The sequence below is a fragment of the Rhipicephalus sanguineus genome, chromosome 10, assembly GCF_013339695.2.
Source record: "Rhipicephalus sanguineus isolate Rsan-2018 chromosome 10, BIME_Rsan_1.4, whole genome shotgun sequence".
Taxonomy (NCBI): domain Eukaryota; kingdom Metazoa; phylum Arthropoda; class Arachnida; order Ixodida; family Ixodidae; genus Rhipicephalus; species Rhipicephalus sanguineus.
Genome location: NC_051185.1, coordinates 22,108,979 through 22,135,906, shown reverse-complemented (window position 1 = coordinate 22,135,906; position 26,928 = coordinate 22,108,979). Strand labels below are relative to the sequence as shown.

Below are 26,928 nucleotides of genomic sequence, written 5' to 3'. Positions count from 1 at the left end.
CCTGGCGTTTTCGGGAAGGAGTCCGTACTCTGGTTGTAGTCCCTTCTGCCGGCGGCTGGTTCGAGGATCCGGGTTGTCCTTAGAGTCGTCTTCTTCGCGGCTTGGGCTTGGGTCAGCGCTCCGCGGTGGCGTCCGGATCATGAAGCAGCACCTCCACCAGATGTCACGTGGTCGTGACGTCGAAGAAGACAGCAGTCGGCGTTTGCAGGATGAAACTGTTTATTTGGCCGAACTTGTGGCCGGAAAATGAGAACTGGAACTACAGCAATATACGCTGTACAATGATAGCGGCGAACAGGGCGTCGTTCGTCGATCAACTGACAAGCAGTCAAGCGCGTCGGCTTTTATACAGGCGCTATCGAACTTTCCAGCGATATCGCTGGTGGCGGCGTAATCTCTAGACAAAGCTGGAACATTCGCGTGCGGGGCGCAATCTTAACAAACCGATCTACTACAATCGCGACGCTTCTAGAACACTACTTCGCCGACAGCGTCGAGCGTTGATAACCGTCCCTGCCGGTCAAACCCGAATACATCAAAACAAGACAAGAAGTGGGCGTGGCAATATATAGGTGCGCCTAACGAACCCTAAGTGGTCGAAACTTCCAGAACCCTCCCCTACGGCGTCGCTCATAATAATATCGTGGTTTTAGGTCCTTAAATTTCTACAATTGTTATTGGTGTCTTTCTGGCGCATATCAACACAGCCAGGGGACCGTATATGAAGCACTGTTGACGTGAGGTAAAGTTTATACCGGCCAAACCGGCCGATGTACCAATGACCGCTTAGAACATACCCTTTCGATAAAATAACGGAACAGAGTCGTATTGGCCGTTAAAATCGGAGTTCATAGAATAAATCCGAATATTGAAAAATTTTACCGGCATACGTTGATCGGATTTCTCCGGATTTATCCGAAAACGCGGGGCTCTAAGCATAATGCACTACAGACTGTGACCAGAAAGGCGCGGGAACCGTTAAGTGGAAGAAAGGTGAACCTAGCATTCTCGCAATTACCTTTGGGTGTACACTATTTTTTAAATGTTATTATAAAAGGATGGCGCTTCAGCCGATTGGCACAGCAAACTACGCCATTACACTTCGGACACCACAAATACCAATGAAACATAAGGACGAACCTCTCAAGGTACAAATGCAGAACATGTAGGTCCCGATACGAAGGGGCAGCACTGGGAATTAAAGTGCCGCGGGCAAAAATACTATGTACCTGCCAGTGGCAGTACCGTAGTAGCATACGTAGTGCTTTAAATCCAATCTAAATTGCGACAATTTTAATCCAAAGAAGTTTAATTTCCTGTGCTGCCTCTTTGAGAGCACGCTTTCCTGGCACATAGGGGGGAGGGGGGTTGGAATCGCCAGGTAACTTGAAGTATCACATGAGCGAACCTGAGGCGGCACCACCTGCGTTCGCCACACGTTCGAGTGCCACATGTAGGAATGCTTGCCAACTGATGTGTGTGCATGTGCGCAAGCTTCGTCTGTTTTAGCAGCGAAGCTGTTTAAGGTCGGAGTAAGGCCGGCTTCGACGACAGAAAGCTCGGGCGCGTATGCGCCACTGAAAGTGGGTATATGTGCCAAACAGCTCCTAGCATGGAATAGCCTTGTATAGTATAGTATGGTATACTATAGTATAGTATAGTATAGTACAGTATAGTATAGTATAGTATAGTATAGTATAGTATAGTATAGTATAGTATAGTATAGTATAGTATAGCAAGGAGGTGGGAAAGGGAAGTGAGGTTTAGGAGGAGTGATTTGAGGGTGAGGAGGAAAGAAATTAGGAGGGAAGAGGGTAAAGCATGACATAGCCTGGTGTAGTATAGTTTAGCAAGGGGAGGGGAAAGGTAAGTGAGGGTAAGGGGGACTGATGTTAGGGTGAGGAGGAGAAAAAAGAGGAGGTGACAGGGTAAAACATAGCATAACCCTGTACTACGGCATACCACAGCAAGGAGTGGGGAAGAGAAGTTAGGAGCAATGTGAGGGTTACGAGGAGAGAAATGAGGACAGAGGGAAATATATAAAGAGATACGTAAAGAAAGATGAACGTTAAAAAAAAAAGACAGATGAAAGAAACAAGAAAGAAGAAGAAAATGTAGAAAGAGATAAAGAAAGAAAGAGAGATGAAAGAAAGAAGAAGTTGAAGAAAGGACATTTTGCGTTGGCCAGGTGGTGGCGCTTTCTTGCAAGCTCGCCTGTTTACTGAGATTTCCAGGTGTGCAACTGGCCGAGATATTTTTTTTTTCCTGTTAGTGATCTGTCACCTGTGATAACGACTGAGTGAAACAGGACAAATAAGTTCGTCATTCTGTCAATACGCGCCGTTTGCACGATATTTTTTCGCCATGTGCAATTATGGTCACATTGTTGCTACCAGCTCCCAATAATCTTCCCTATGTGGTAATGCAAGGGATGTGGTTCGCAACAGTGGCCTTTGTCACTTTTAGCTTTCCATAATCTAGAATAGAAGAATCCATAGTATACCGAATCCCTTCTTTTTTGTAAACACAAAACACAAGAAAGGAAGCGGTGGATTCGCGCATTGCTTGTTTAGTGTTTGGTGAGAAACTGCTTACAATGCTCTCATAGTCGTGCACGTGGTATTCTCAACCGTTTCCCTGTTCTTATAAACACATGTCTTTATTGTGTCAATTACACAGTATAATTTACGTCGTATTACTGCCTAACAAGGAAAGGCGTCCCATTATCACTTAGCAGAATACGTAGTACAGTAAATCGTCTATCTTTTTTTTTTTGTAAACACAGCAGTTACCGGGTTAAATGCATGGAGCTAAATATTATTTGAATTAGTGTATCCTTATTAAAGCGTTCCATCAGTTTCGGGAGTTTCGTGATGACCATTCGACTTAACTACTTCACTCAAGCCTTTTGTGTAAAACTGAGCAATTTCCTTATACAGGCGCCCTTGTGGTAACATAAGCATGACATATGCTAAAAATGGTCCCAGTTACGAAGGAATAAAGCTACATTCTTCTATCTCGTTTCGTCAGTCAATCGTATTAATTAGCTTTCCTCGAAATTTAGTTTTCAAGTTAACAGTTCCAGTTGGGGGGAAGTCATGGAAATTACGTTTTCTCCCAGGCTTATGTTACGAGCTGTTGGTCGGCAGGATAATGGACTCCCGATTGCACCACTGTGAGGTGAGTGGAATTATGCAATCATTGTGGTTCACTTGCAAGGAAACAAAGGAACCGAACCTGGTTCTTCAAAGTGACCCATAGAGAGGGAGAAAAACAAAGGATAGGCAGGATGCTTAACCAGGTTGCACCAGGTTTCCTACCCTACACAGGGGAAGGATAAGAGGCGGGAAAGAAAAGAGAAAGAAACAAGGGAAGAGATGACAAATAATACGCTAACACGCATAGCAGCGTTCACCGTGCATACCCGGAAGGTCTCAAACTGCAAACTTTTACACAGTACGGTTGGACTTCGATTGTACCAGATGAACTAGACTGCGATCCACGATGTTAATAAAGGCTTGCAAGGACTGGCTCCCAGGTATCCGGAACTTGCAGTGCGGTTCGAGCTGATGGGGTGGTCATTCCGTTGAGGAGTGTGCGTATTGTGCTTATGAATGACCTTAACGCACCAATTATACCTATGTCTTTGTCCTGGGGGTCTAATTAAAGTAAATAATATGCTATGCCAGCCATGGAGCATGCCGTAATGAATGTCCCGCTAAAGGCGAGAGCTAAATGTCCCGTGTACAGCAAAAGCAAGCCTTGCGCCTTTTATATGGGTTATTCTCCAATCGTCTCCTACTGCTGCTTGAAGGTACTAAAAGCGTATATAGGACAGGGCTTGATTATTTATATTTAAGTTTAACATAATTATAGGCCAACTGTGAAAGTATCCGCCTTCAGAAAAAAATGGGCGTATACCCCAAAGCCAGCGTGGTTGACAAAAAATATTTCGGTCGTAATTTTGCAAAAATTGAGCGACAACTATGAATTCGAAAATTGACAGCCACCTGCTTGTAGCGCGAAACTGGAAGCGTCTCCTTGCGGAATCCTACTAAACTAGTTGGCAATATGCATGTGAACTACGTTAGCATAATCTCTAATTACCTATACTAATTCTCAATTAGCTTCATAGTCAATACAAGTCAACGCTAGTCAATGTTAGCCAGTCATTGTATTATGTGAGTTAATGAGGTAGGCATCACATGATCTACGTACACTTCTTGCCAAAGTGCATGTCCTAATGTTAACGCGCTAAAAACACCTGGCTGTCATTAAGGCTGGCTGTGGTGAACACAACCCCACCTTAGCCAACAATTAACGAATGATACGCAGTGTTACGTTATTTACCGGTGGTATTATGTGTGCAAATACCGTAGCCTTCACTCTAACAACGCTTTTCGACAGAGTAGAAGTCTTAATGCTAGTGAACTGATAGCAATGGCTGTAACGTAGGCAAGCGCGTGCTCCCCCACCTGTGGGCCGATGGGCCCTGGACCCGACGCTGGCGGTGCTGACGATGCCGATGACGCCGGTGCTGATGCTGCTGTCGCTCTCGATGGGGCTCCTGATGCTGATGATGCTGCGTCGCTGCTGCTTTCGGGGGCGGCCGCATAAGGGGCGCTCTGCCGTCTCTCTCTCCTCACAACAGGTGGCGAGGTGGGATCTGCAAAGGGTAAGAAAGAGGACGAAAACTTTCGAATCCTGCTTTGTCACTTGTATCAATGGTTGTTAAAATGTTTAGCGACTACTGACAATGCAGACTGAAAAAAAAAAAGACGCCGTTTACTGTTATAGTCTAGCTCCGTACAAGAGATTGCACTCATAACACACCAAGCAGACGTCGAGAGGTACCAATATGACCATAAGGCCAGCTGACATCTTCGCTCGCTCGCTCGCTCGCTCGCTCACTCACTCACTCACTCACTCACTCACTCACTCACTCACTCACTCACTCACTCACTCACTCACTCACTCACTCACTCACTCGCTCGCTCGCTCACTCACTCACTCACTCACTCACTCACTCACTCACTCACTCACTCACTCACTCACTCACTCACTCACTCACTCACTCACTCACTCAATCAATCAATCACTCACTCACTCACTCACTCACTCACTCACTCACTCACTCACTCACTCACTCACTCACTCACTCACTCACTCACTCACTCACTCACTCACTCACTCACTAAATGAATGAATGAATGAATGAATAATCAATCAATCAATCAATCAATCAATCAATCAATCAATCAATCAATCAATCGAATAGTCGGTCCGCAAATATATACATTTATACATTCAAATCAACGACCCTTGATTTTTGTTCTATACAGAGTAAGAAAGAAATAGCGGGCACCATGGGATGGGGAGCATACATTTGTTTCCTGTTTTTTCTTTTATTCTGGTTCAAGCATCCAAACAAAGTTTACTTAAATCTCAGAAAGCAAGCGTAACTGGTTCTATCTGTAGAAAAAAAAAACAGAGAGAAAAGAAAGCCTTCAGCATATATAATGATCGCGAAACTGATACCTCTTCTCGCCGTAGAGATAAAAACGTGAACAGGAAAGAAGCCCGTACTCGCACCCACGTATACGATGACCGTTTCTTTTCACGAACCACCGCACTCGTTATAGTTCTGCTGAAGTTTTTTTCCGGCCACGTAAAGCCAGCGAAAAAAAGAAAAACAAACAAAAGACCTCAACGCGTTTTTTTTTTTTCTTGCTTCTTTTTGACGAGTGGATGAAAGCGCGTCGGTTTCGGATGAAATCACTATCGTATCTTTTCCAGCGTCTCCGCGCAACGACGGCTGCTCGATCATTTCTCAGTGCGGTCACGTTCTTCACGGACCAGCTCATTCGAAATGTGCTCTCTTCAAAAAGAAGATAGAAATATGTGAACAGTCGTAGCATAACGCCCTCGTAGTTTTGTTCAGGATCTATCTATCTATCTATCTATCTATCTATCTATCTATCTATCTATCTATCTATCTATCTATCTATCTATCTATCTATCTATCTATCTATCTATCTATCTATCTATCTATCTATCTATCTATCTATCTATCTATCTATCTATCTATCTATCTATCTGTCTGTTTTGCTCGATCTCCTTCGTACTCGCGTATGGCTTGCTCGAAATACGGCGCGACTTAAGAAAGAGTCAGAGACGACGCGAGTGCGCAACACGTAGCAAAAAAAAAAAAAAAACAAAAAATATCCGCTCATGAGTGACTGCACGCAGCGTCAGCTTGAATATCAAAAGAGGCCTGCCTCTGTTTTTCAGATTGGTGCTCGCGTCTCCGAACTTGTTGCGTGGGGAGTAGCGTGTAATCTACCCCCCCCCCCCCCCCAAAAAAAATACAGAAAGAGAAGGCTTCGTGTAGTGTGATTGATGATACATGGGAGCGTTGCGGGCGCTTTGGAATCCGGGAGCTGTAGTCCTTGGTCACGCAGGTTTTCCTTCCGAAATGTTGGAGCCATTCCCGAGAATTCGAAACATTTCGTTTCTCTCTCTCTCTCTCTCTTATGCGCTCACGTCCAGTAATGAGCACCTGAGATTTCTTTTTTTCGTTCTCTACACGTGCGCGTAAGAGGCGATGTGAAGCTAGTTTGTTTGTTTTCCTTAGTGGAGATGACCATTTTCTCTTTCCGAGAGGTTGTGTTTCGATAGGAGCAGGTCCATCGAGACCTGCTAACGTTCCTGCTGAAAATTGACGTTGCTTCCCGTTTCCACGCGTTTTCTTGTCTTCCTCATTTGTTTTTCCCTGTGTTTCTCGTTATTTGTTTATTCGTTTCCTATCTATTTTCCTCTTCATTTCGTCCTATCTTCATCTTCTCTATTCATTTCCTCTTCTTATCAGGGTAAGCAAACGTTGCTCTTATATCGGCGGCAGTTGTCAGCCCGCTCTCTCCCGATTTCCTATCTGTCATTCTATATTTGTTACGTGTGTCGTGTCAAATGAGAATGGATCATGCCTACTGTATGTTGGATTGGCTAAGCATCGGAAGGAGTTAGGAGGCGGCTTTTAGTTGTGTCCCCGTCCTATGAGTTGCTCTTTCTGCGTTCGTTTTCCAGGGCCCTTCTATGGTTCTTATTCGTTGTCCCAAACACGTAAACATGTACAATGTCTTACCATAAAACTATTTTTTAGACTACCACATGTTCTTGTTCACCATGAATGATTCTGCCTCAAGTCTGTAGGAAAGGCAGGCCAGCGTACAACCTCGCAGATGTCACAGCACTCATATGCTCATTTTTAGTTGTTGTATTGTATTTGACTTTTATTTCCCCTCATCTCCTTATGTCGTCTCTTTGAGAACTCGTTGACGACACAGTGACTGTACATCACGCTTCTAAAGCGAGATTACCTTCTAATAGTCCTGCCCCAGAGATTTTGCACACAGGTCGTCACAGATATATGAAACAATTATTATTTCAATCAGCTCTCGCGATGTTCATCTTTATTTTTTTTGTGTGTGTGTTTGTGTGTGTGTGGGGGGGGGTGTTTAGTGCGATGCAGATGGGTCACTTCCCATCTATAACATTGATGAAATCCTTACGATGACACAAATATATTCGAGATTGAGAGACGACAGCTGTAGAGGCTACCCAGAAAGTCTAGTAGTTAACGCGAGGTACGCCATTCACATACGCATGAAATAGTCGAAGAGGTGTCGCTGTAAGAGCTTTAGCTACGGTTTGCAAATGCACCTATTCTGGGAAATCTCTGCGCACTAAGAACTGCTTTAAACACGACAGTCTCTTTGCACTTGTCTTTTCATAAACTGAAATGCGGTTTGTCAGTTTTTCGTTGGTTCCACGCGTTCACAAAGCTTCACAGTAAAGAGAGGAAAATGTCTGAGTTGTTGCTTAATAGCTGCACTCTACGCAGTGGTAATTAAGAAAACGGACAGTTTGCAGACTAACTGGCGCATTTCAGTAACTCCAGTTATAACATCCAATAAAAAAAAAAGATAAATGCTGCAATAACTTCTACAAGGCCATCGCGCTGTTTTAAGGCGTACCAGGCAATTTTGCCTGGATTAAACATACATGCCTAAATATAATCAGAGGGCGAAAAAAAGGGTCACCCGAAGGAAGCGTACAAGGTATCAGATTTTGAGTATTAAGATCGGCTAAACTTCGCGCATCAAAGATATTAACAGCAGCAGCAAACACAGGGACCACGGTCACCTATAGAGGATATTCTTTCCAGTTGCTCAACTGTTTTGCAAAACATAAAAGGGGAGTTAGGAAAGTTGACGATCAGAATAAGTGATACGAAAGAAAGAAAAAAAAAAGAAGGCACGTCCGAAAAACACTTCGGCGGCCTTCAATAGCGCGTTGAGGCCACGACTCTGCCAAAAGCTACAGGGCCGACGTGAGAGAAATTTCTCTACACGAACACCGCGAGGGAAGAAAAACAAGAAGAAGGTACACTAAAGAGAGGATTTGGGGACTCCAAAAGTGAGGAGAGGGGAGGGGGGCTCGATTTGCATGCAGACCAGCACGCGTCACGCAGTCGAACATGCAGAACTTTTTTGTTAGGTTTTTTGTTGACTTCCTCACTTCTCAGACTCGCAGCTCTTATCTAACTCGGCGCACGGCTTCTGGGGCGAGTTGCATTCAAGTCCCGTACGCTCTGGTTGACACTGGCGCTGAGCTAGAGCACGAACAACGCCCTCGTGTGTCCTTAGTGTAAGCACCCCCACCCCTCCTCCTCTGAGCCTCCTCTTCCATATAGAAAGAGTGCGCCGACAGCCCGGTTCAGGAACTAGCAACCTGGGACCACCGACACCGCTGGACTGAGAGGCCTTTCTTCCCGCGGAGGACATGTACTTTCTGCCCACGGCTGCCTAGAAGACATCGAAGACCTCAACTTTCTCGCTTTCTTTTCCGCATTTTTGTGGAAGTTTATACAGAGGCCTTATGACCGGGTGTGACTCCATGTCTTCTATTCGAGTACAGTTTGTTTGAAGGTGTCGACGGAAGAAGACAGCTTTTTTTTTTTTGTTATTGATCACGACCTGGATAAGAAAAAGAAGAATCAGATCAACGGGAACTCTTGCCCTTGTACCTCGGACGTTGAAACAAAGTGGCCCTGCCATGGCGAGCGTGGCGAGATTTGAAAATTGCCCAAATTATTGGACGACTCGCAGAAGTTGCCTTTTTTTTTTTACTTTTGCGAAGGCTGGACGCTTCGAGTCCTGTTCTGAATTCGCGATCAGTAACGGCGTTGTGACTTGCAAATTTATTTCACAAATTTATTCGCATGTGTTTGTGGTTTGCTTTATAAAAACGACGCAATCTGTTCTCCTGTACATTGGCATTGCTCCCCCAAATTTAAGACTGCACTCGTCTCAATTTTATAATTATCTCCTATAAAAAAATCTGACAGAGAGACAGCACCCTTGCTGCGGGCCGGCTGTTCTATTCATTTCATTTTTTTTTTTATTCTGACCGTCTTCTTTCTCTACCTCGCTCCAGCTGCCCACGCGCCAGAGCCTTGGTGCCGCTCTTCGTCATCACACTCCCTTCATCAAGTGTTCCAGTATGGCAATCAAAACACGTTCATCAGAGGCACTATCCTGAGCATTAAACGCAAGTGTTGACAGCTTCGTGTCATGTTTCTAATACTTTCAGCGAAATTTCCCGTTCAGCAGTTCTGAAGAACTAAGCAACTCTATTTAGGGCTATATTTATTCGTCATTTTTTTACTTCTTTTTTCAGCTGCCGTGTTTGGATCGCAAGCTCCTCAGTTTCCGATTTTATTCTTTCCTTGTTTCTTTCACATATGTAAGCAAGAAACACGAAAAACGACTCAGAAATGCAATTTATCTCAGTTATAGGGTTCATTCCCGGTAAACAGGACACCAATTACTTCAGAGTCCTCTCACCCTTTTTTTTTTTTTTGAGGTATACGTCAGTTGGCTCGCACACAGGCGATCACATTCTTTCCCCCAAAAAAGGATTGGCTAAACTCTCATTTAAAGGCCAAGCATTCTTTCATTCTTTTCCTCCGAAGTTCCATCAAGCGAATTTGAAGTAAACCTGGCCCAGCGTCTACGACAGAAAAAAAAACAACGTAAAAAAGAAACAATGAAATGAGAACGACAATCACAGCTCTACAAAAAAAAAAAAGCCGAACATTCCCCCTTTCCCTCTCTCCCCCCTCTCCCCCCACCCTTACGCATCTATCACAAGAGAGTGTAGGGCATCGGTCCAACGGCGACCAAACTCCACCAAATAGGAGATGACAGGGTTGAATTCTCCGCTCCACAGGGAGCATTGTTTTGCAACTCTATTTTCTATCCGTTGTCCTGCTTTTCTATTTGCTGTTACTTTTTCAACGCTTCGCCAACTAGACCGAGATGCCGGAACAAGAGAGGTCTCTTAGCGTTATTACATTCTGTCCGTAGAACCTACCCCCCCCCTCCCCCTTCTCTTTTTTTTTTTTTTGTTTTCAACGGCAAAGAGAACTGGTCTGAAGCTGCTGTCAGCTTGACAGGCCGATTTCTTTCACCGATCTACACCTCGGGTTCAGTTCGTCGCTCTTGACAGGCTACGCACCACTGGAAAGTGGTGTTCCGTCGTGAAAAGTCCTCGAAGACGTGAGCGAGTTCATCTTTCGCATTGCCATCACCTGTTGCGTCTGTTCTGTTTGTCATTGTCAACTCTACGTATTAAAGATAAAGTGCTCGAACTCCTATGCGCAGTATATCAACAGATGCATTTTAGAAAAAAGGCCGCGAAACAAGGAGAATGGCCCGAGTGCAGCAAAACACAGCACTGGCGCTCAATAGTGGGCTACAACCTAATAAGTGCAAGCCCCGCCCGCAAAACCGCGGCACGCTTGTCAATAAGATATGCAAGAGAGTCGTCCAAGTTGGTTTTATTTCGAATCACAAGTACCTTTTCGGTGTTAACGTAAATACTACGCATGTCGGATACTAAAGGTTAGTCGTTCCAACTTAAATTATGATATTTGGCTAAAGAGTGATATCAGAATTTTTAACTAAATTTTTCAGGACGTTCACGTTTTCGTTTTATAACCAGCGACAGGAACATGTGAACATGTGTTTGTATGGGTACACTATCTGAAACAGGCGAACAGTGATTTACATCACAGAAGTGAGCAACCGTAACTGGATGAAATGTCTATGCAAATTCTGTCTACGTGAGACAGTGATAACAGTGGGTGGAGCATGTACTTACTATTAGGTTGTAACGGACATTAGCTGGAGTTTAGAACAAGAAACAAAGGAGCCTTGTACTAAATTACACTTACAAAAGTACACTCGACAGAGTGTGCTTTTGTCAGTGTAATTTAGGAGCGCGTAGCATTGGGCTTGTGCCCAATGGTACGCACTCCCACGTCCATTGTCACAGAGATTCCGGCTGTACATTCGAACTTAATGTGAACTTTGCCAAGACGGGGCAAACGTATTACATTCGGGTCAGTTCCCTCCTCTTCTCCCAACTTCACGCAGTTCCCTTAAAGTTCTGGCTAGATATTGATTTAGAAGTTGTCTGAAGACTGCGAAGTTAGTGTGGATAATTGTGGAACCCGATTGAAACAAAGCAGGCCAGTGCAAAGTAAAACAATATATATATATATATATGTTTTTTCTTATGACGTAAGCGCAAGAGTAACGAATTGAACTAATGCGATCCTTGCTGCGCTCTTATTGGCTCAAAAGCAGGACAGCCTGAATTCGGTGGCACTTTGAAACCTGCAAATATTTATCCGGGGTTCAGGTTGTTCCGCCTGCAACCAGCAAGGCACGGACAGAAACTTCGCTCAGCCACTTGTTTACTCAACAGATTAAAGCGCAGTGTGAGAGGCAAAAGTCACACGAACGTCGGCGCCATATTAACATTCGCGGCTGGCCAGGCGCTACTGAAGCAACAATGGACGATACACTGGTGCAGCACGTGAACCCCTACGTCCGTTATCGATCATTCGTTTCGATACAAACGTCAGAAAAAATAAATCGAAGCCAATTCCACCCCAAGTGAAAGCTGTACGAACTGCAGAGCATTGATTCGCCTGTCTTTCTTTTGTGTTTATCTTGTGTTTATCTGCTTTTTCCTGTTTATTTATGTGTTCTTTCGTGTTCATCTGCTCCTTTGTGCACATTTCTATTTTTTTTTTCGTGTGGTTATGTGAAACTTTATATCCCTTTCTGTACTTTTCTTGTCATTATCTGATTTGTTTTGCGATTATCTATTTTCTGTTGTATGATCTCCTTTTCTACTGTTTTTATACAGTTTGCTGCTCCGAGCGCGGTGCCCCTAACTCCCGGCGTTTCGCCTGCGTTTCTCTCTTCCGTAGACCTGTCTCTAACTTCAGACGCTGGCGTTTTGCTGTCGCTTCGCCGGCTCGGACAGACGAATTAGCCCTTCGGCGACGCTGGCGTTAACGTGCAAGCGCGCGTTGGTGTTCCAAACGTGCAACCTTCTTGGCTTATGTGTATCAAACGTGGGACCTGCGTGACGCCAACGCGAGAAATGAGGAGACGACTGGGCGGTCCCTCAAACTGCTCCGCAGTTGAAGCACCAAGATGTGAAAGAACATCAGCCTTAACAAAAGCGTACAACTCTCACTAGAAACTTGGACAGGAGATGTCCATGTAGGTCATACGCCAGAACCACAGCAGCAGGTCGCGTCAGAGTTCTCTGTGTGGGCTTGCGCTGCTTATCGAAGAGTGCGTACGAATCGTTCGGAAAGCCGTGCCAACATGTCTCGTGGATAAGAATTTAAGCGTCCATAATGAAACACTCCGAGCAATTATACTAATAACAAGTGCTATTAACTATCCGAGAAGTAACCAATGCGATCCTTCAGAAGCCACGGATGTGGCTATTTCGCGCAAAGAAAACACAAGGGAAGGGTTAAGGGGAGCGCAAACTTTCGGCTGTGTATTCCAAATTTACTGATGTAGTATATATACATATATATATATATATATATATATACATATATATATATATATATATGCAAACCCATGCGCAGAAACCGAGACAAACATCGAACAGATAACGTTTTGTGCAACGCAATACATAGGTACAGACATGCGCCAAAGGGGAGGCTCACAACAATCGGATACCATCTTAATCACAACCTGCAATGCAAGAACGTGCTCTCTGCCTGCGAAAGGAACAATGAAGTGTCACTAATGCATAATAAACCTCGTGCTTTTATGTGAAAAGCTTCCAACAGCTCCCGAGCAGTCGTGTCCCTGCTTCTCCCAAGAATCTGAATTTTATGCAGATTCGGCTCACACTTGTGGGAATCGCAGTGGGCCGGCAAATGTGCCCCATCTTTACCTTTTAGTGACAGCTCGTGTTCCCGCGCACGCTCATTCACGCACCTTCCCGTCTGGCCGACATATGTCGGCCAGACGAATCCTACGATAGGCTACTTATTCTCGATTGATGTTGAGGACTTGTTTTATTCTGTGCCGCACGATTAATTGTTTGCATGTGCCAAGAATTGCATAGAAGAGAGTGGTGCTGTTGCCTTTCAGAATGCCGCGGGCATGACCATAGAAGCTTTTATGTCCCTTCTCGAGTTTTATCTTAAAGTCACCTTCATCAGTTTTAAAGGAGATTTTTATATACAAAGACAAGGCATTTGCATTGGCTCCTGTGTCGCTCCTGTGTTGTGTAATTTGTTTTGCACCAACATTTCAAAGCGGGGGAGGTTTTGAAAGTTTTTAGATATGTTGACGACTTTTTGATCATTTTAGAGCAACTAACCACCACTTCATACCAGCCCATCGTTACCAATGTTTTAGCGGCCTTTTGCCGTCTCGGGAAGGGTTTGGTGTTTACGCACGAGTTGCCGACCGATGGTGCTTTGCAGTTTCTGGATTTGAGTATCAACCTGCAGGAGCGCCACGCCTGCTGGCTTTATTCGCCCAGGTCTAAAAAATAATTGCTGCCATTCGAGTCGGCGCATTCCAAGACCGTGAAAAGGGCCATAGCCAAGTACTGTCTAGAGTCTGCACTAACCAGGTCGTGCCCACACGTCATGCAGAAGGGCTTTCAAAACCAATTGGAACGCTTGACCTCGGCTGGTTTCCCTCGCACGCTCATTAACGCCGTCGCCGAGTCGCTCCTCCAGAAGTTCAAATGTGAACACCACCGTGCGGGGACTGAGCAAGAGCGATGAACGGTGAGACCTGAGGTCGTCCCGTATATGCACCGGATTTCACACAACCTCAAGAAGGTTGCAAACAGGCACGGCGTGCCAATTGCTTTTTTCCGCGCCACGGAAGCTATCTCAGCTTTGCCCGCGTATTCTAAATGGCGGAAACAAAAAAAGTGGCTGTGGCAAGAAGCACGCAAACTCATACACAAAATGTGCCACCGGTGTTGTTTACGAATTTCCGCTCTCCTGCGGCAGGACATATGTCGGCCAGACGGGAAGGTGCGTGAATGAGCGTGCGCGGGAACACGAGCTGTCACTAAAAGGTAAAGATGGGGCACATTTGCCGGCCCACTGCGATTCCCACAAGTGTGAGCCGTATCTGCATAAAATTCAGATTCTTGGGAGAAGCAGGGACACCACCGCTCGGGAGCTGTTGGAAGCTTTTCACATAAAAGCATGAGGTTTAATATGCATTAGTGACACTTCATTGTTCCTTTCGCAGGCAGAGAGCACGTTCTTGCATCGCAGGTTGTGATTAAGATGGTATCTGATTGTTGTGAGCCTGCCCTTTTGCGCATGTCTATACCTATGTATTGCATTGCACAAAACGTTATCTGTTCGATGTTTGCCTCGCTTTCTGCGCATGCGTTTGCATATATATATATATATATATATATATATATATATATATATATATATATATATATATATATATATACTACTGAAGTAAATTTGGAATAAACAGTCGAAAGCTTGCGCTCCCCTTAACTCTCCCCTTGTGATTTATTTGCGCGAAATAGCCACATCCCTTGCTTCTGAAAGAACATGAACCGACTAGCCCAACAACGTGTGCTTCTAACCAATGCGAGTTAGGAGGAACCTTCCTTGGGGAGTTGCCGATCAATTTAATCGAAGTATTTTGCCGGTCAACTGCGCTACGGATGCCAATCAAATGATACACACCGTGGAGGTCTAATGGTTATGGTGCTTCACTGCTGACCCGAAGGTCGTGGGATCAAATCCCGGCCGCGGCGGCCGCATTTCGATGGAGGCGAAAATGCTTGAGGCCCGTGTGCTTAGATTTAGGTGGACGTTAAAGAAGCACAGGTGGTCTAAATTATCGGGAGCCCTCCACTACGGCGTCCCTCATAATAATATCGTGGTACTGGGAAGCAAGACCCTAACAACTATCATTATTTATGAGGAGATCGGCGTCGATCATGATCGTCATGACTCATCGTTTAACCGTTCGCCTTAGGTCTATAGGTGCATTTCAGTGAAAAGCTAACGGGCACGCGCGTGATATAAAAAGGCGCGGTAAAATTGCGACACCGGGTGACTTTCGCCTTCCAGTCGTTTTACGCGAATGCCTACGCGGCCCTGTGTGCCTGAGGCATCGGTCGGCAAACTCAGACTGAGATAGGGCCGTGTGTCCGAGTCTGAGTGAGTCCGTGAGATTAATATTTTGGTGAGCTTGAATCCGAATCTGTCCGGCTGAAGAAAATGTGAGCCCGGTTGAGGAAAAAAAATCATGAGTGTGAGTCCGAGTGAGCTCCACCTTCTATTGCCGACCTATCGTCCTACCCATAGAGTTTCCTAAAATTAACTAGAGGGGACTCTGGCGCTGCGATCGTTCAGCTACCATGGGAATGATGGGTAGTACACAAATTTGCCTAGTCTTCGTGCTTGCGGCTTCAAACGTACTTGTGGCTTTGTTTATTGCTATGTTTTGGCTTTCTTTCGGATAAAAGAATGGATCGTTGTGAACTTCGTGACCAGATTTGAATTGCTGAGCCTAAAGAAGTTAAAGTGGCGAAGTGAAACTGCTGACTTTTGCTGAACTTCGTTTTTCGACAAAGCGGACGCAGCCGACGCGGAGCCAAACGGAGCCGAAAGTACCAAGTTTAGACAAATTTGTGTACTACCCATCATTCCCATGCTGGCTGAAGCGTCATGCGTTGCAGCTCCCATAGACACTAGCGCCAGAGTTCCCTCTAGTAAGTATTGTAGGAAACTCTATGGTCCTACCTACTCATCTTCAGCATTACTATCAGTCTCATATCGACTTACGTTTATACTCAAGTCTGTACGTCAACGCACCAACGTTCATGCTCATACGCCGCCTCAGCATTTATTGATCAGAGACGCGAGTCGGGGGGCGGGGAGGTGTCATGACCTCCCCCCGCAACCTCTTTCATCGGAAGTTCTTTACCGGAAGCGCTAAATCCACGTCTGAAATTCCTCTCCGATGGTTCTCGTGTAAAGAAGTGTTCTGACGCAGAGCTTGTTGAAAACCATGAGCTAAGAATAAGCTTGTTTTCTTTCCGCCTGGAATAATACGAAGATTCAGATAAAACTCGTACGCATCTATTCAAATGCTTCTAAGCTGTTTTGATCGAAAGCAAATCGATTAGAAATTAGGCACGGGATGGTAGCGAAGTCGACCGACGTGGTTGTCACATTCTTGAGGGATGTGCAAAGTAGTACGTGGAAAACGTCGTGTCATCGATGTCACTGTGTGAAGATTATTAGCTTTAAAACGCGAGGTTGGCCGTGTGTAGCAGATAGTAAATTAACATAATGAGGAACCGGCACGCGCTGTCTTCTACGTTGTCGTATTCTGCTTCGCTCCCAGTACACGTGCGCCTGTTTCTCGGGCGTGGAATGCGTCAACTCTGATGTGCGAGAGAACTAGCACGTGTAGAGAGAAAGAAATAAAGATAGAGAAATTCTTAGAGAAAAAAAATTCCTGGGGACAGCAAGCATAGCCATTTATAGTATAGTATAGTATAGTATAGTATAGTATAGTATAGTATAGTATAGTATAGGGAACCCAAGCTCAAGTTTGCGGCGCGACGACAGCGCCGCGCCAGCCGCGCTGCGGCTCTGTCGGACAACACTGAACCGTCGCGCGGCCGACTCAGCCCCTTTCACGGCAGCGGTAGCGCACGTGCGCTCGCGTTCTTCTCTCGGTGCGGGTAACTGTGGGGCCGTCAGCTCGGCACGTTGAACCGAGAGGCTTGCTGTGCGAAGCTGCGCATTTCCACGATGGCAGAAGCGACCCCGCGGAAGCGCAAGCGTGGTCCGAAGTGTTGCGGTTTAGTGGCCAGCCACAACAGTGCAGACAAGGCACACGATTCACGTGTTAAACTGTATCGGTTCCCGGGCGTGTCCCACGAGAAATAAAGGCGGCAAGCGTGGATAGCTGACAGCGCTGTCTCGCCTTCTATTTTGGCTGTCTGAGTTCATCGCTTTCGTTCGTTCCGACTACCTGAATCGGTAAGTAACGGGGCGCATGCACGCAGCGACTACAGTAATGATTACTCGCTGTCTTCTCGCATTGTTAAAGTCCAGTTACGGTTGTAGGTGAAGCAACTTTGTGTTTTGATTCCCCGTGCTCGTGAGACCTACCCGTCGTTGTTGAACGTTCACATTCGCGTTATACCGTTAGCGTTGCGCGGTTGGTTGAATTCAACTGAACTCCGCACATTGTCAGAAGTTCGGCGCCTGCATTTCACGCGTCGGGAAGGCTGCTTTATCACGCCGGAACGGACGTCTGTGCATTTTCAGCAAGCTTTGACATCGTTCTGCAGGTTTGCTTTGTTTTTGTCACTTTATTGGGGTGATATATATTCAAGCCGCTAAATATAACTGGCACTTCATACATGCTTTGCAATTGCAACCTTGAATTAACCACCTTCTGACTTTGTGCGATTTTCTAGCCGCGTTCACGCAACAGGTTTTATACGCCTGTCAAGTCGATATCATAAAAAGAGACTGCAAGCATGACGCGAGAGCCGAAAAAACGAGGCGAGCAGTTCATCTTGCTTCACAGTGGTTGAAGCTCAGCTAGCTGCCTCGCGTCTTAATCGGCGGGTGATTCTCCAGCGGCACGGAGGACTTGACTCTAACCTTCTCAGGAAGCAGTGCCATGGCCGTATAATCTTTTTTTCTCACGCCGCAAACGTTTGTTCACGAAAGTACACGGCTGCTACTGTAAGCATGCCATATCAAAACAACAATCATATGACTCGTAGTCCACGCCGCAGAACATCGATAGCGTGTACGGCTTCATTTCAGTGTGCATGTGGACCATTATTCATCTTTAACGTGACAGAATGAGACTTACCTCGAGGTATACGTCCTACACGGTGTAATCGCGACTTCGGAAATGCATTTCGCTTTGAGTCGGGCGTGGTTGTCGTCGATCGTCTGCTCTTCACCGTTAAAGTGATTGACGCGCTTTCCTCATTTTATCAAGTTCTCTTTGCGGAAGTGCCAGTCAAGCTTGAAGATCCTTTTGAAGCCGCACTGCACGCGGTACATTGTGAGACGCCGCAAGTGCACCGCGAGAGCTCTGCACGTGCACGGAAGCGAGCGGCAACGCGGTGGCGAGAAGGGAAAGCGCTCGCTGATCACGCCCCAGTTTCTCTTTTTCTGCCAGAGATGGCGCTGCCTGTCAAGAGCAGCGTACCAGCTGGTCTAGGACCCTCAGAGGCTAGAGGACGGACGTGTTTTTCGTGGGCTCCGGAATGACAGCGTCAGATAAGTGCTTTTTTTTTTTGCATGATTCGAGCTTGTTTCTTTAGTTAAGCCACTAGATTGCAGCTTAATAGAGCATACAACTTTGTGCTGTTGGTACAAAGTGGTGTGACAGTCGCTTCGGGTGTTTTTTTTTTAAATATTTGTTTTTTTGGCCACCACGTGGCTGAAAGGTGCACAGGTGCTTTGAAGTGTAACATACTTGCGGAGTTTTGTGATATCATTTGGCTTTAAGTGTATCTAATCTGCCGCGTGAATGCTCTATAGCCATGGTCAAAAAGACCGTAAAGTGTTCAGGATGCGGAATGGGGCGGAAAATAGAGGTTTGTGAGGATGAGACGACAGAGAGAGCTGACGCCAAGTGTAAGCAGTGCGAGTTAGAGGCGAAGATGGAAATAATGATGGCCGCCCAGAATGAGCTCAAGGCGAGAATCTCCGAGCTGGAGAAAGCGGTAGCGACAGAGCGGGAAAAAAACGATGGCTATGGCGGAAAGGCTTAAGTCAGCCGAGGAGGGATTGGCAAAGGTAGCCATGCCAGCAAAGGTAGCCATGCCAGCAAATGTAGCCACGGGGAACAGGGAAGCAGGCGACAGCGGGAAAAATGGGGCATCGACCCCCACAGTGGTAGGCACGAAGGGGGAAACAGGTTTGGAAAAGACAGGTGCAAGGGACACAGGACCCACCTTCCGCGAAGTAGTCTTGGGAACGGGAGGGGACAAAACAACAGCAGTAGCACGCGCTAGTAACAGGTGCAGTGGCCAGGTGCGGGAGAGTCCACCAGAAAAGTCGGATCACGTGATAATCGCCGGGGACTCGAATTTAGCTACATGCGCAGAAGCAGTCAAGGAAAGGGTGAGAGGCGACAAACGAGTTTTAATAGGAAAGTTCCCGGGCCATAGGCTGGGATCAGTGATGAGACAAGCTAACGCAAAACTCGCAGCTAAGTCTAATGGACGTAACCTCGTGATAATCGCGGGAGGTCTAAACGACGTCTTGAGTAACGAATCAGCCGAACTAGGGACCACATTGGCGAAAGGGGTCGATGACATGCGCGCCATTTCCCCTCAGGTGCAGATAGTGGTATGCACAATACCGGAGGTACCGGTGCGTGACGGCAACCTGCAAAGAGCGGTTGTCGACGCAAACAGAGAGATATGGCAGATGAGTAGAGAGAAAGGCATTGAGGTAGTGGAAATAAACAGAGAGGTGCACAGGTGGGGTGGTTTTCGAAGAGACGGAATACACTTCGATAGGAGGCTTGGCCATGAGGTGGGTTGGCGTCTTGCAGGACGCGCAGTAGCTTTTTTGGGGGGCACGCGGGCCCTTCGGTGCCCATGGTAGCTTGTAATGAGGAAAACAACCAGGGGGACTCTTTGACAGGTAGTATAGCGAAAACACAGAGAAAAGGTAAAAGAAGGGAGAAGGCGCGTGTTGCAATTAGTTACATTAACATGCAGGGTGGCAGAAAAAAGGCAAAATGGTTAGAGATTGAGGGACAGGTAAACAAGGAACAGATAGGTGTTTATGCGGTTACAGAAACACACCTTAGAGACTTGGAAGAGCCACCACATATTGAAAATTATGTTTGGGAAGGATGTAACAGGATCACATCAGAAAGGAGAGGTGGGGGGGTTGGAATGCTAATTCATAGCAGAACAAAATGGGAGAGAGTGAAACAAACGTGTTCAGAGCACATGTGGGTTTCGGGCACAGTAGGTGGAAAGAAAACGTGGCTAGGTGTAGCTTACTTGTGGACAGGCAATAACTGCAGAGAAAAGAATCTGGAGATAGTGAAATGCATAAGCACAGATATTAAAGAATTTGGTCATGGTGCCGAGATAATCCTTCTAGGGGACATGAACGCTCACATTCATGACCTTGACGGATATTCAGACACCAATGGCAAGTTATTGCTAGATCTCTGCGAGCAACATAGTCTTGAGATAGTTAACGTGGGGCCTAAGTGTGAGGGGCAGATCACGTGGGAAGTCAGAAACAGGCAATCGAGCATTGATTACTGTCTCATGACAGAAGGAATATATGACAAACTTAGAGAGATGAGAATAGACGAAGAAGGCATTAACAGCTTGGGTAGTGATCATAAACGCATAATATTACAAATGGGATATAAAACTGAAAATAAGAACATAGAATCAAAGTTTGGCAGCTCGTATCTAAATGACAAACAAATAACAAATATAGCCGCAAGAGTCGAGGAAAAAGTAGACGAACTACCAGGCAAAGACTGGAAGTATAGTGAGCTGCTACATGTAATCACGAAAGAAGTGGAAATAGAGAAGAAAACCATTTGTTGGAAAGGAAAGAAAAAGCCAAAAAGTTGGTGGAACAAAGAAATCCGGGAAGCGATCGAGAGGCGACGTCAGGCATCACGGGAGCACAGACAGGCAAAAAAGGAGAAGCGGCCACAGGACGAAGTCAACCAAATATGGGAAATATATTTAGAGCAAAAATCCATTGTGCAGAAATTAGTCGAGGCAAAAATTAAAGGTGAAAGTGAACGCTGGATGACAGAGATTCGCGAAAAGAAGAAGGCCGCGCCTAGGATTTTTTGGAGCCACCTAAAAGCGCTGGGTAGGAAGTCTGTCACAATGCAACAACATATGGTAGATGAAGGAGGAAATAAATTGGAAGGATATGAAGCGCTAGGTTACATCCGAAAGATAACAGCCGATTCGTTTAAAAAGGTCCCCCAGGGGATTCCCCCGGTGAGTAAAAGTACGCAAAGGAGTGCAACCGAAGAAGATGTAGTACTAGAGAATTTCAATTGGAAGAAGGCCGAAGGAAAAATTCCTAAGCGCACTACTCCGGGCTTAGATGGGGTTCCCGTCAGCCTCATTAACGAACTCGGACATAACACTAAAGAAGCACTGCTGAAAGCCGTAGAAAAGTGCTTACAGGAGAGGGAAATACCAGACAGTTGGAGAAAAAGTAGAATGAACTTAATCTATAAAGGCAAGGGAGAAAAGGATAACATTCGCTCGTATAGACCGCTAACAATTACATCGGTGCTATACAGGTTGGCGATGCAGGCAGTAAAATTAAAAATAGAAGCGTGGGTAGAACAAAATGATATTTTGGGAGAACTTCAGAATGGATTTCGAATCGACAGGCGGTTAGACGATAATCTGTTTGTTCTTACCCAGTGTATAGAAATATCTAAAATAGAAAACAGGCCCTTATACGTAGCTTATCTAGATATCACCGGGGCGTATGACAACGTTAATCAGGAAATTTTGTGGGATATATTGAAGGAAGTGGGCATAGGTGACGACTGTGTACAGCTTTTGAGGGAAATATACCGAGGAAATACAGTTTGTATAGAATGGGAAGGAATAAGTAGCAAGGACAGCGTTGAAATTAGCAAGGGGCTGAGACAGGGATGCCCTTTGTCCCCGCTGTTATTCATGCTGTACATGGCGAGAATGGAAAAAGCGCTAGAAGGTAGCAACATTGGATTTAATTTGTCACACAAACAGGTCGGAGCGATGATTGAGCAGAAGCTTCCAGGTCTATTTTATGCTGATGATATTGTCTTATTTGCGGACAGTCAAGATGATATACAGCGACTGGCAGATATATGCGGAAGGGAGTGTGAGGCTCTAGGACTAGGATTTAGTGCAACAAAATGTGGATTGATGGTATTCAATGATCACGGAGACCATACGGTATTAATACAGGGCCAAAAAATACCGAGGGTAAGCGAGTACAAGTACCTCGGAGTATGGGTAAATGAGGGGGATAGATATATGGAGGTACAAGAGAAAGCATCGGTAGCAAAGGGAAAGAGGAATGCTGCAATTATGAAGCACAGAGCTTTATGGGGATACAATAGGTACGAGGTGCTTCGAGGGCTGTGGAAGGGTGTGATGGTTCCGGGGCTTACATTTGGGAACTCAGTGGTGTGCATGAAGTCAGAGGTGCAATCAGGAATGGATGTAAATCAAAGGACGGTGGGCCGCCTCGCGTTGGGCGCTCACGGGAAGACGACAAATGAGGCGGTAAAGGGTGATATGGGATGGACAGGCTTTGAAGTGAGGGAAGCGCAGAGCAAAATGAGATTCGAAGAGAGGCTGAGGAAAATGAAGGAGAGTAGATGGGCAGAGAAGGTTTTCAGGTATTTGTATAGAAAAAGCGTTGACACGCAGTGGAGAAAAAGAACTAGGAGGCTCACCAGTAAATATACGGCTGGCAGTGCGGGCGATATGGCAACAAGGAGCATTAAGCGGAAGGTCAGAGAGGCGGAGAGGACTTATTGGATGACAGCGATGGAAAAGAAGCCGGCTCTGAGTAACTACCGAAAAGGAAAAAACGAAATAAGGAGGGAAAGGTTTTATGATAATTCAAGGGGAAGCGCTTTACTGTTTGAAGCAAGGTCGGGCTGCCTTAGAACGCGTAGTTATAAAGCGAGATTTAGTAACGAAGAAGAACAATGTACATGCTGCGGGGGAACTAAGGAAACGATGGAACATGTACTGATTGAATGTGGCGATATTCACCCAGGTATACGTGTGGGCACGAGTCTACATGAAGCCTTGGGTTTTAGGGACAACAATGGAAAGCTGAACACGTCCGCGATAGAAATAAGTAAGAGACGGTTAGAGTATTGGTGGCAGAAAAGTAGAGATAAAGAACAAAAATAAATAATGGGGGAAAAATAAGGTCATTCTGCCTTAAGAGGCAGAGAGATGGACCGTGAATTTATATTTTTTGGTATAATAACATAGATTTAATCAATGTAGATAAGGTATTTGGCCAACATGAAACAAGGAAGTTTTTTTTTTTTTTTTTTCTTCGAGCCTGGTGGCAGACATGTCACCGCCCCGTTTTAAAGGGGACGCTCATAGCATCCATCCATCCAGCAGCGCCGCTAAGCGTTGCTTGGGAAGCCTATAGTATAGTATAGTATAGTATAGTATAGTATAGTATAGTATAGTATAGTATAGTATAGTATAGTATAGTATAGTATAGTATAGTATAGTAAAGTATAGTATAGTTAGTATCATCAGCCTGTCTACGCCCACTGCAGGGCAAAGGCCTCTCCCATGTTCCGCCAACCTCCCACATGAATAATTAGTATAGTGTAGCATAGTATAGTATAGCTATTAGAGTACAGTATAGTTAGTATAGTGTAGTATAGTATAGTACAGTATAGTTAGTATAGTATAGTACAGTATAGTATAGTATAGGAGGGGTGGGAAAGAGAGAGTGAGGGGGTGTAAGACTAGCCAAGGCAGGACCAGCTAAGTAAACACCAGCGCTGCTGTGACTGAGCCTTGCCCGACGTAGTGCAAGCTGGGCTAATTTTTTTCTTCTGTACATAATTTTTTTCGGTGATGGAAGCTACGTCCATTCTTGGTGAGGGGCTCAAATCACGACTGCGCAGTGCCAGCGCTAGTGAAAAGTCGTGCTGACCCTGCTGTTAACAAAGGGGAAATAAATTAAGCAGGCCTTAACTATGGGGAAAATGGGCTCAAGCGAAGCTTGGCGTGTGCGTACTTGATGTACTACTTTCTTTCTTTCTTTCTTTCTTTCTTTCTTTCTTTCTTTCTTTTCTTTCTTTCTTTCTTTCTTTCTTTCTTTCTTTCTTTCTTTCTTTCTTTCTTTCTTTCTTTCTTTCTTTCTTTCTTTCTTTCTTTCTTTCTTTCTTTCTTTCTTTCTTTCTCTCTTTCTTTCTTTCCTTCTTTCTTTCTTTCTTTCTTTCCTTCCTTCTTTCTTTCTTTCTTTCTTTCTTTCTCTCCTTCTTTCGTTCTTTCTCTTTGCGCAATGCTCCCTCCTGTTTCCTTCCTCCTAGCCGGAAATAGGACCGTCATCCTCGTGTTTAGAGCCGCAAGACCTCAGTTGCTACATGCAACAAGGGCGTTCAAACGTTCATATCCAGGCAACAATGAAATGGAGCAACGTGAAATGACAAGACACCTGGATAAAAGATCAGATTGCCGTATCAGAAATGACTTATCGCCGACAAGCCCACGGTCAAGAGAGCATGAGTTATTGAAAAACGGCTCATACAAGCAAGCGTGTGACCGGCGCACCTTCGAGAGCCTCATTTGGGCACACCCGCATTCCTCTACCTTCACGAGCGCCAGTTCTTTATTTTTTTTTTTCGGTCACACCTACAAAGCCAATTTGTGACACAATACAAGCTTCGCTTGAGAAAGTGTGGTACGCTAAAAAGGGGCAAAAACTTATGCAGCTGCTTGCCATTGAGTGACTTTAACGGATAATCATGTTGACATTGCTCTATAGACTTCAGCGGAACTTTATTGAGGCGAATCTGGTGGTTTTTCCACAAACTTTTTTCCTTCCTCTCTCTCGACCTCTTGCTGACAATGCGTGTCACAATACAAAAGTTCTAACCTTGCTTTCGATGTTACAAAACTTGTATTGCACTGCATAGATCGAGGAGATGTGTTCAATTCCCCGTCATGTTGCTCAAGATTTGGATAAGTACCCACGTGAGAGTACCCCAGCTGGTACGGGGTCCCGCACTACGACGTGCCTCATAACCACATTGCCGTTCTGACATGCAACGCAATAGAAGGTAACTTCAGTTAATTAGGCTGCAAAACCTAAACGCTGTCTTGACTGTCTTCTTTTTAATTAACTCGTGGCTACTAAGAAAACGAAGCTATTCGATGATGTAACTTCACGGCTCGATGCAAGAGCTAATGCTAATTAATTCACACAAATTCCAAGTTAACAAAAAAAAATTAACGCAGCTTCGCCCTAGAGGTGCCAAGCCTCTGGGAAGTGGGGAGCTGGGCGGCTTTTCTTTTTCTTTATTTTTCTCTTGCATTATACCTCTGTTTCTTTCTTTTCCTCCCATCCATGTTTTTCCTGTCTTTTTTGTTTCTGTTTATTTCGATTTCTTTCTTTCTCTCTCTTTGTATTGCTATGGCTTTCTGGATCTTTCTCTATCTACGCATTTCTTGCTTCCTTTTTCTTCATATCTCTCTCTCATTCTCTCCCTGCCTGTCTGTCTTTCTTCCCTTCTTCTCTCAGCAATAGCGTGGCTCTGTGGTAGAACACTTGCTTGCCACGCAGAAAGCGTGGGTTCGATTCTCACTCGAACCGGGTATTTATGTTATCTGCATTTTTTTTTATTTTTCAGTCACGAACAGTGCTGATTTATCGCTCGGAACCAACGAGGTCGATTCTGACGCCGACAACAGAATTTCTGCGAAACGACCTCTTCAACGCTATCGCGTTAAAATTATTATTCGCTACTGAGCAACATTCTAACGCCGCAGGACAAGAATACCGGCAAGCTGATCCACCGAATTCAAAAAAACTCACCGGGCCGCTTATCTTAGCCGATGTACTAAACCTCCTTCCGTCCGAAAGTTTTCTGCCCTTAACGTGGGTTTGCACTGGCTCCGGGATCGTAGGCATCAGGGGCGTAGCCAGGAACTTTTTTCTGGGGGGGGGGGGGGGGGGGTTGTATGTGTGCGTGTATATATACGCAAGCAAAACTGAAAAATTTCGGGGAGGGTTTGAACCCCCCCCCAACCCCCCCCCCCTTGGCTACGCCCCTGGCAGGCATGGCAAGCTTGCTGCACCCAACGTGGTTTTGCAGTGCCTCCGGGATCGGCGCACCCTTGACCAAGCGATGACGTCATGTGCTGTCGTCGTCATGTGACATGCTATGTGGAATCATAATGGCGTCACGATGAAGTCCCAAATTTGGGCCACCTAGGACGTCATGATGATGTCCTAAGGTGACGTGATCATACGTATGATATTTTCCATCATTCGTGTTGACGCCGATACCGACGGTCACTTGTCGCGTTCGAAGAGGCATCCAATGCTTTTGCCTTAATAAATTGGCAAATTAGCCCATCAATTTCTTTAGAACAGTTACAATAATTTCTCCGGAAGAGCGGCAAATGAGGGCGAAGTGATTAGGTCGGCAGCGCAGAATTACGTAGAGTCGACTTACGGCGAAAGTCATTTTTTTTCTCCCAAGTCAACACCGACGCCTTGATTCTTCATGTTTTTTCGTCTTCCGACAAAGTGTCGTCATTACTTGTCGCGTTTTCCCCTTCAGTGAAGACGGATGCTTAAAGAAGCCCCATCCATCTTCTCGGGGCCAATATCGCTCCTCAACACGTGGTGTTGGGTTTCTCGAGAGAGATTAGCGGAGTTCTTTCAATCTTCGAGCCCGGCTCTTGCATGTGTGTGCGTGTGTCCTTTGAAGTCAA

The 26,928-nt window shown here is 45.5% G+C and overlaps 1 protein-coding gene across 1 annotated transcript in view; it reads right to left on the bottom strand.

The window, feature by feature from the left end:
- Positions 1-26,928, bottom strand: part of LOC119407234 (SCY1-like protein 2) — a 396,104-nt gene that overhangs the window by 141,596 nt on the left and 227,580 nt on the right. The window contains exon 4 of the mRNA XM_037674113.2: positions 4,476-4,666. The gene's annotated coding sequence lies outside the window, so the exon portion shown is untranslated. The remainder of the gene's footprint in view (positions 1-4,475; positions 4,667-26,928) is intronic.